Source organism: Suncus etruscus, chromosome 18 (assembly GCF_024139225.1).
Source record: "Suncus etruscus isolate mSunEtr1 chromosome 18, mSunEtr1.pri.cur, whole genome shotgun sequence".
Classification (NCBI taxonomy): Eukaryota; Metazoa; Chordata; class Mammalia; order Eulipotyphla; family Soricidae; genus Suncus; species Suncus etruscus.
The window spans coordinates 3353921-3362238 of record NC_064865.1 but is presented as its reverse complement, the minus strand read 5'-3'; positions in this window follow the sequence as shown (position 1 = coordinate 3362238).

Sequence of the window (8318 nt, the reverse complement as noted above, 5' to 3'; positions counted from 1 at the left end):
GGTGCTCTACGGTCAGAACTCCTTAGGTCCCTGCCATGCCATGGCCTCAACCTCACATCCTCCTGTGGGTGCTGAGTAGGTCAGCTCCTTCCTGCAACACTGGGACCTCTACCATTACACCCCCTCCCAGGGGCCTCCAACTAATACCAGCCCAAGTACATGTAAATCACAATAAAAAACTTCTGAACCATAAGGCTCTCATCTCTCCATAGGGCTTTACAAAAGGGTCTGCCAACTATGGAGGAGATGGGACATGTCATTGCTGGCATTCTGGGTCATCCTCCAACCATCACTGTTGAGGCCTCCATGCTGAACTGGGTCAGCTTTCATCACTAGCTCAGACCCCAGTTGGTGATGGAGGCCCACAATGCTGGGCTGCCTTAGGCCAGGGGAGTGAAGAGCATGACCCAAAACAACTTCTGGTTGACCCTTCTTAGGGCAGGCATCAGTTCATCCCTGCTACCTTGGTAGCTGTATCTCTGTTGCTTCTCCTTTGTTCACTAGATTTGTGCATCCTCTGCCTCATCTCAATTCCTCTCTGGGGACCTTTACATAGAGACATACACACATACCCCATGCTGCACAAGGCACTGGAATTTTAGGGTCTTGGTTTCCCAAACTCTACGTGAGGAACCTGGGACAAGCTTTGACTCCTCTTTAATCATAGTATATGTGTCTAGCTTTTCCTCAAGGATTTGTCTCTTACTTTGTCAAGTAAAGGGATTTCCCAAAGGTCTCTTTAAATTGTGGAGGACCTGGAGTCTCAGGATACAATCTGCCATCGATAGAACATGGTTCTGTTTTTGTTGTTGTTTGCTTTATTATTTGTATTTTTATGGGGGGGGTGTTGTTTTGGGGGTGGACCACACCTGGTGGTGCTCAGGAGTTACTCCTGGTTCTGCATTTAGGGATTATCCCTGATGGGGCTCAAGTGACCATATGAAGTGCTGGAGATCAAACCCAGGCCAATAGCTTGCAAGGCAAGTGTCCTACCCATTGTTCTATCTCTTGGGCCCCAGAACAGTTTCCTTTTTTATTTTTATTTATTTTGTTTTGGGGGCCATACCCAGAGGTGCTCAAGGATTACTCCTGGCTCTGGGCTCAGAAATCTCTCCTGGCAGGCTAAGGGGACCAGATGGGATGCTGGGATCAAACATGGTCTGTCCCAGGTGGGCCTTGTGCAAGGTAATACCCTACCACTTTGCTCTCACTCCAAACCACCTCCCACACACTGTTTTGATAGAGTTCTGGTTTCCAGGTCAGAGCTGGCCATGTTCCTCCCAGGTCAGGTCCCTGGGAGATTGTGGGGAGAGACTGGTGTATTAATAGAAGAATCTTGGCAGACGCTTTGAATGAAAATGAGGTGACCTGCTCCTCTCAGGCCACCTGCTTGTGTCCTGGGAATGGTGAGGCCCAGTCTGAGTCTAGTACACTCAGGGATGTTGAAGGCCAGAATGGTCACCGTTGGCAGAGCTGTCCACCAGCAAGGAAACTTGGGGTGGGAGTGTTCCGCCCAGACTCTGGCAATGGAATTCTATGGTCCTGACTATTCAGCTCCTACTGGACAAGGAAGCATCCTGCTCGAAAAGTGCTTGAGCCCGACTAGTAGAAGGTGCCCCTGGGGGCTCTACCGCTAGGAAGCATTTCTAGAGCACCATATATACCTGGGACTGGAGCCAAGATCTGGCAGAAGAGCAGGCATCACCCTGCCCTGAAGGAGCTTGCAGTGTGTATTGGTCCTAGATGCCTCCATAAGCCCTGAGGGACCCCCCAAGCAATTGACTCAAAGGGCTGGCAGAGACCTTGTTCTGAGTCTGGTGGAGCTGGAATTCTCACACCCATTTAACAGATGAAGAAACAAAGACCTAGCAGAGTAGGCAGAACCCAAATTTAAAGCAAAGTTTCCATAACTAATCTGGGGCGAACACAATTTGTTTTGGATTCGGGGGAAGCACTATTCTTTGGTAGGGTTTCTGTTTTCTGTCTGTTCCAGTTGAAGTGATCTTCAGGGAAAAGTGTGAGAGTTAAAGATCAGACCTTGGTGGGAAAGCAGAACTTCTCTGGGAAAGCAACATAGGGAAGTGGTTTAGAGATAGAGCCCATTTCCCCTGCAGTGTTGCTACCAAACATTGAGACAGAGCTTTACTTTGCTGTACTTTGGAGGCCACAACCGTGATGCTCAAAGATTACTTTCTGGCTCTCCACTCCAGAATCATTCCTGGAGGGCTTCAGGGAGCATATGAGATGCTGGGGATCAAGCCTGGATTGGCCATGTACAAGGCAAATGCCCTACCCACTGAACTATTGCTGCAGCTCCTTGTTTTTTCTTCTATAACAAATAACTATTGTGAGTAGATAAACACAAAATGCCCAGAAAAACTTAGGGCACAGAGCAACCACCAGACACATGTTCACACTGATGATAAAGAGAATTACCAGTCTCATGGCTGACCTCCTGTGATTGGGACCCAGCGTTTTAGATGGCTGTTTAAAAAATGGATAAAACATTATCACAAACTGCTGCTCATCCTTTAGAACCCATTCACGTGTGACCCACCTTCCAGACCCTTGCTAGAGTGTATATTATCCCTGGGAGTTTACATCCCTCAAGGATGCCAAAAAAAGGGGAAAGGAAGAGCTTTCATATATAACAAAACACCTGATGTATACCAGGCAGTGCTAGCCTTGATCTCATTTATTCTACGCAGAAATACTGACATTTGATACGAATTATTTTTCTTTTAAAAGTGAAGAGACTGGGGTTCAAATAGATAAGAGGCAGAATAAGCCAGCTCTCAGACCCCCTGAACATTTATCATCACATGTTTAGTTCTGGGGTTCACCCCTGCCTCCCTGCTGAGAGGATCAAAGACTGTGAGCCCAGCCCTGAGAGGCTGTTTCCTGGGAGATCCGGGTATAAGGAGCTTTGCTGCGTCCAGGAGGTTTGTGCTCCTGAAAAGGTAAAGAAACTCTCACCTTCCACTTCTTCAGCACCCCGAGTCCTACAAAAGGTCAAGTACTTGCCAGGGAGTAGGGTGGGTTGAATAAATGAATGAATGAATGAACAAACATGAGTAAGCATGGAGGGAGACAGGAATGGAATCAATCAGTGAAGCTGAAGAAATCTTGTCTTGATTCTCTTTATTGCGCTGGAAGAAAACCAATAGGCAGGAAAGTGAATCCCATGAGGCAGAGGGGCCACCATGGAGGGTAAGCTTGAACTGTTTCTCTTTGCCCCCAGGAGGGCGAGCCCTGTTCTCTCCTGCAATGCCCTCCACCCCCGGGGCTCACTCTTCCATGCCTGCCCCGCTGCAGGAGGCCCCTCTTCGCACTACTGAGCAAGCTGAGCACCCTCTTTCCCTTTCTACTTTCCCCCCCCCCCTTTCCACTTTCTCTTTCCCTGTGCTCTGGGAGCACAGAAAGGTGGATTAGGAATATCTAAGGGATCCTGGGGTCCTGCCAGCTTCTCCCTCAGCCTCTACTGGCCCCTGAGAGCCACACACAACAGCTAGCTGCTTGGTACTTAGTGGGTAACAGCATTGGCTCCCCCAAAGTCCTCCATCCTGAGAGAGTACCAGCTCCGAGTCTCAAGAAAAGACCCACTCTGTGCCATTCTGGTCTGCTGGCCATGCCACATTCTAGAAATCTAGAAATCAGGGGGTTGAGAAGCATTGGGGCTCTTCCAGATCCCTATCCCAAGCCAGAAACACTCTCTAGTCTATAGAGTTCCTCTCCACCAGTGCTAGAAGTGTATATTGGTCCTCAAGAACCCCTTAGGCCAAGTCATCAGTGGGCAAAGGGCAAAGACCAGGGCTTGCGGCTGGCATCCTGTGGGGTGTTGGCTAGCCAGGGACACCTCCCTCTTCCCCACACAGAACTGGCAGGACAGCAGTTTGGTCCTTCTCCAGCCACAAGCTGCAGGAGGCAGGCCCCCTGCACCCCCACTGGAGCTACAGGCTCATGGCCAGTCTACTGGGGACATCTCTCAGGGAGGGGCAGGGTGGATGTCCAGGCTGGCGCACTGTGGCCGGCCACCCTGCTCAGCCGGCGGTTTTCATGTCTGGCTCCCTGTGGCCCAGACGGCCCCAATGTGTCCCTGGGGGGGTGAGTGGGCTCCTGCCCAAACCTGAAGTCACAGCTCAACTGGTGTTCCAGAGTCTCTGGAACCCTCAGAGGAGAGAAAGGGTGTGGTGGGGACAGGGAGAACAGAGACCTCTGACCTCCAGGCTTGGCTCTGAGGTGCTTCTCCCAGTCCGGGCAAGGCAAGGAAGGACCCTAGCATCAAGCTCTTCCCAGGGAAGCCAACAATACAGGATTCAGAGGGAAGGGGACCAGTCTGTCCTGTACCTAGTGGCAGTGGTGGGGGCAAAATAGCAGGGCCAGGGACTTCTAGAATAATCCTGCTAGTCAAACGGACAGTTATGAGTTCAATCCCTAGAACCACTGGAGGCACCGAGCAGACAGGACTGACTGTTGCAGGGATACTGAAGCCAAGAATGAACTCTGTCTTCATACCAGCCAGCTATGCAGTCCCAAAATCAGTGACTAACACCCTCACATACATGTGAGTACAGCTAAAGGAGCATGACCCTCAGTGAGCACCAAGGCACCATCTCCACAGCAGCATCAACAGCAGAGAAAGGGGCAGGAAGTAGTAAAGGAAAGAAAAGAAGAGGAGCCAAAGAGATAGTACAGTGGGTAGGGCACTTGCCTTTTATATGACCAACTGGGGTTTGATCCCCAGCATCCCATTTGGTTCCCTGAATACAACTAGGAATGATTTCTGAGTGCAGAGTCAGAAATAACCCCTGAACATTGCCAGATGTGACCAAGATAGGAAAAGAAGAGAAATGGTCACCAGGGGTCAGAAAGATAGTACAGTGGGTAGAGTGCTTCCTGTGCATGCTGCTGACCCAGGTTCAATTCCTCGCACCCTAATTGTCCCCTGACGACCCCAACCCCCGTCTTGCCAGGATTGAATTTAAGTTCAGAGCTAGGATCTTGAGCACAGCTGAGTAGGACCCCCAAAATCAAAACAGAACAAAATAAGAATGGCCAACAGCTGGAGGAGGGCACAGAGAAGAAATACCTACACAGCATCTCCCAGTCCTCACCATCTTCAACTCCCCAGAGGTGCAGTGTCCCCACCCCCTTAGTCAAGAAACCTCTTCCCGAGCTCTTCTCACAGCCCCATTCTTCAAATCCAGCTCCCATGTTAGGCCTCCGGAATCTCCCTTATCTACCTTATAGGAGGCAAGGTTTCTGAACTCTTAAAGCACATGTTTTATTATTACTATCATTACTTATCATATTTTGTTGTCTGGGCCACACCTGTCTGTGCTCAGGACTTACTTCTAACTTGGTGCTCAGGGAGTACTTTTAGTGGGCTCAGGGGACTTTTTTCTCTGCTGGGCACAAATCATAATTAGTAGTGTGCAAGGCAGGTGCCTTCTCCACTATACTAGCTCCCCCAGTGTCCATGTTTTACATAGTCCACTCTTTGCAATTGCTTATCTCCCTGTTTCTTTTATTCATGTGGCTCAGTCACACACTTAAATACAGATATGATGTCCTGTGCATCCAGGAGACTGAGCAAAGTCAGATGAGGTTTCTCCTCCCCAAGAGGGGTCTAGGACTTGTGGTGAAGGCAACAGAAGCGACTACCCCAACAATATATATTAGACTCCACTCACTCAAATAGTTAATGGGCACTTTAAAAACTCGGTCCTAGAAGCACATATTCAGGGTTGGGGGACAAAGGTAATATTTTAGCAGAGGTCCAAGGCTTAGTAATGAGCAGACTCAGCCAGACAGGAAGCTGGGAGAGAGCTCTGCAGCATGACAAGTCTAGCTACTGCAGTGGCAGAGAGCTACTCAGTGGTAGACGGTAGTAAATGTGAGAGGACAATGGCTGGGATGGTGGCTGGGTTCAGGCCCAGAGCTGTCACGCTATTATCTCCAGACCTTCTGTGATTTGGAAGTCAGTTGCATGGACTGGTACTCAGTCAGGGGGCAGCAAGGAACTTGAGGATGAAAGAAAGGAGGTTCCACAGCAACCTTCTCAGGTCACTGTTATGTCCCAGGCTCTTGAATCACCTCCTGCAGCAGTGATCTGCATAGGTTTCCACCACAGGCTCCTCTAGGGATGGTGTCATCTCCACTGATACCCTCACTTCCTACACCCAGGAAAAAACAGCATTTTGTTCTCTCCAAGCTGCTTTAAGGGCAGAGGGCAATAGTACAGCAGGTAGAGCATTTTCTTTGCTTGCAGCAGACCTGAGTTTGATCCTGGCATCAATATGGCCCTCCCCAAACCCATCAGGAGTAATTCCTGAGTGATGAATCAGAAGTAACCCCCCCCCAAAAAAAAAAAACAAGAACAAAAGGAAAAAATGTCTGGGATGGGGTGTGGGCACTGGGCAGATAAGCCAGCACGCAGGGCACTTGCTTTGCATGTGGCCAACGCAGGTCCATTTACCAGAGATTCCCAAAGCAGAGTCAACAGAAAGCCTGAGCACTGCTGATATGGCCCAAACAAAACAAAAGTCTCAGAAGGTGGGGCCGGAGAGATAGCACAGCTGTAGGGCATTCGCCTTGCATGCAAGGACCCAACAGACAGTGTTTTGAATCCTGGCATTCCATATGGTCCCCCGTGCCTGCCAGGAGTGATTTCTGAGTGCAGAGCCAGGAGTAACCTCAGAGTGTCACCAGGTATAACCAAAAACAAACAAACAAAAAAGTCGCAGAAGGTCATGATGGTACAACTTGGAGTGGATGAAGGGATTGGATAAAGGTGGAAAGATATCTGGAATCACTATGGGGAGAGATTGGTGCCATGTTTTGCAACTATAAAGCTTTAATACTATCATCAACTAAAAAATAAATTAAAAAAAAATCAACTCTTTACAAGCCCTGCTTAAAAATAAAACAAATAGGAGACAGTATAGGAGTTAAGGTGCATGTCTTGCAGGTGTATAACTCTCGTTCTATCTCCGGTATCTTGTGGCTCTCCTTGGCCATCTCTGGGTGCAGCCCTGGAGCTCCCCAAGCACCCTGGAGTGGCAGAGGAGGATAAAGAAAAGGCCAGAGGAGAAGCTGTATGTGAGGGGATCACTCTTCCCCAACCCATCCTCTGGCAGGTGCAGGTTGTTTCCGTGAAGGCCACTGGCAAATGCTTGGTTGTGGGGTTGTGGCATATTCCAGGGATCACAGGTGCCACCAGGGTCACACTGGACCATAGTGAGAGTATTATAGGGTCACACGGAAACTTCCTGCATGCAAGGGGGCTCTATACTTAAGAGCCATGTTTCAACTGCCATCTCCAGCAGCACTCAGCAAGCATGACAGAATATCCCTTGTCAGAAACGCCCCCTCCCTGGTTGGGGCAAGGTTGGAGTGGTGGCAAAGAGACGGATGAGAACCAAGAAACTTCTAAGAGTCTATGGAGGCAGATGCTGAAGAGGAGGAAGCTCGGGGACACACAGGGCCTTGTAGACGATGACTGCTTATGGATAAGAGGTCTGACTTGGCAGATGCCCCAGAGAAGACAGAGGAGCAGAGAATGGGCTGGAAGCCAGGAGACAGCCATGGGAAGAAGGAGAGGGTTGGACGCTACAGCTATGGCAGCGTATGCACACAGCAAAGAAGTTAGCAGGAAAAAGTGGTCGCTAGTACTTCCCAGGAAGCCTCTGCGACATTCTGAGAAAGTAGACAGTGGTTGCAGAGTCCCCTTCCTGCATCAACTACAGCAGCTCAACACCACACCCTACACCCTTGATGGCAAACCTATGGCGCACGTGCCAGCTGTGCCACGCGAAGGCCTTGCAGCTGGCATGCGGGAAGGCCCGCAATTAATAAATTCATAAAATTTATGAAGAGTTTTTAGATACTAAAATCTTGTTATTAAGGTTTAATTGGAAATTCTTTGGTTTTGTGCTGCAGTTTGAGCACTGGGCACAAAAAGCTTAGCCATCACTGCCTTACACCCTCTGATAGAAATGGCCCAGATCCAAGACATAATCTTATCAAACTTCCAAGTCACCTGATTTGCTTTAGATCTAAGTCCTGGAGCATCAGGCCCATGTGGCCACTTGACATCTCAATATTTTATAGTAGTATCATAGGAAATCTGATGGGAAAGTGACATAGAAATCTATCAACCTCATTGAGCCTAAAAAGCAAACCAGACGTCTCAACTAGCCCCAACCTCAGCCAGGAAACCCGGAGACACTGACTTTAGTAACATCGTGGTGAGATAATAATCATTTCCAATTGAGTCATGTTGATCTAAGTTTTGATAATTCTATTTACCTCGGTGT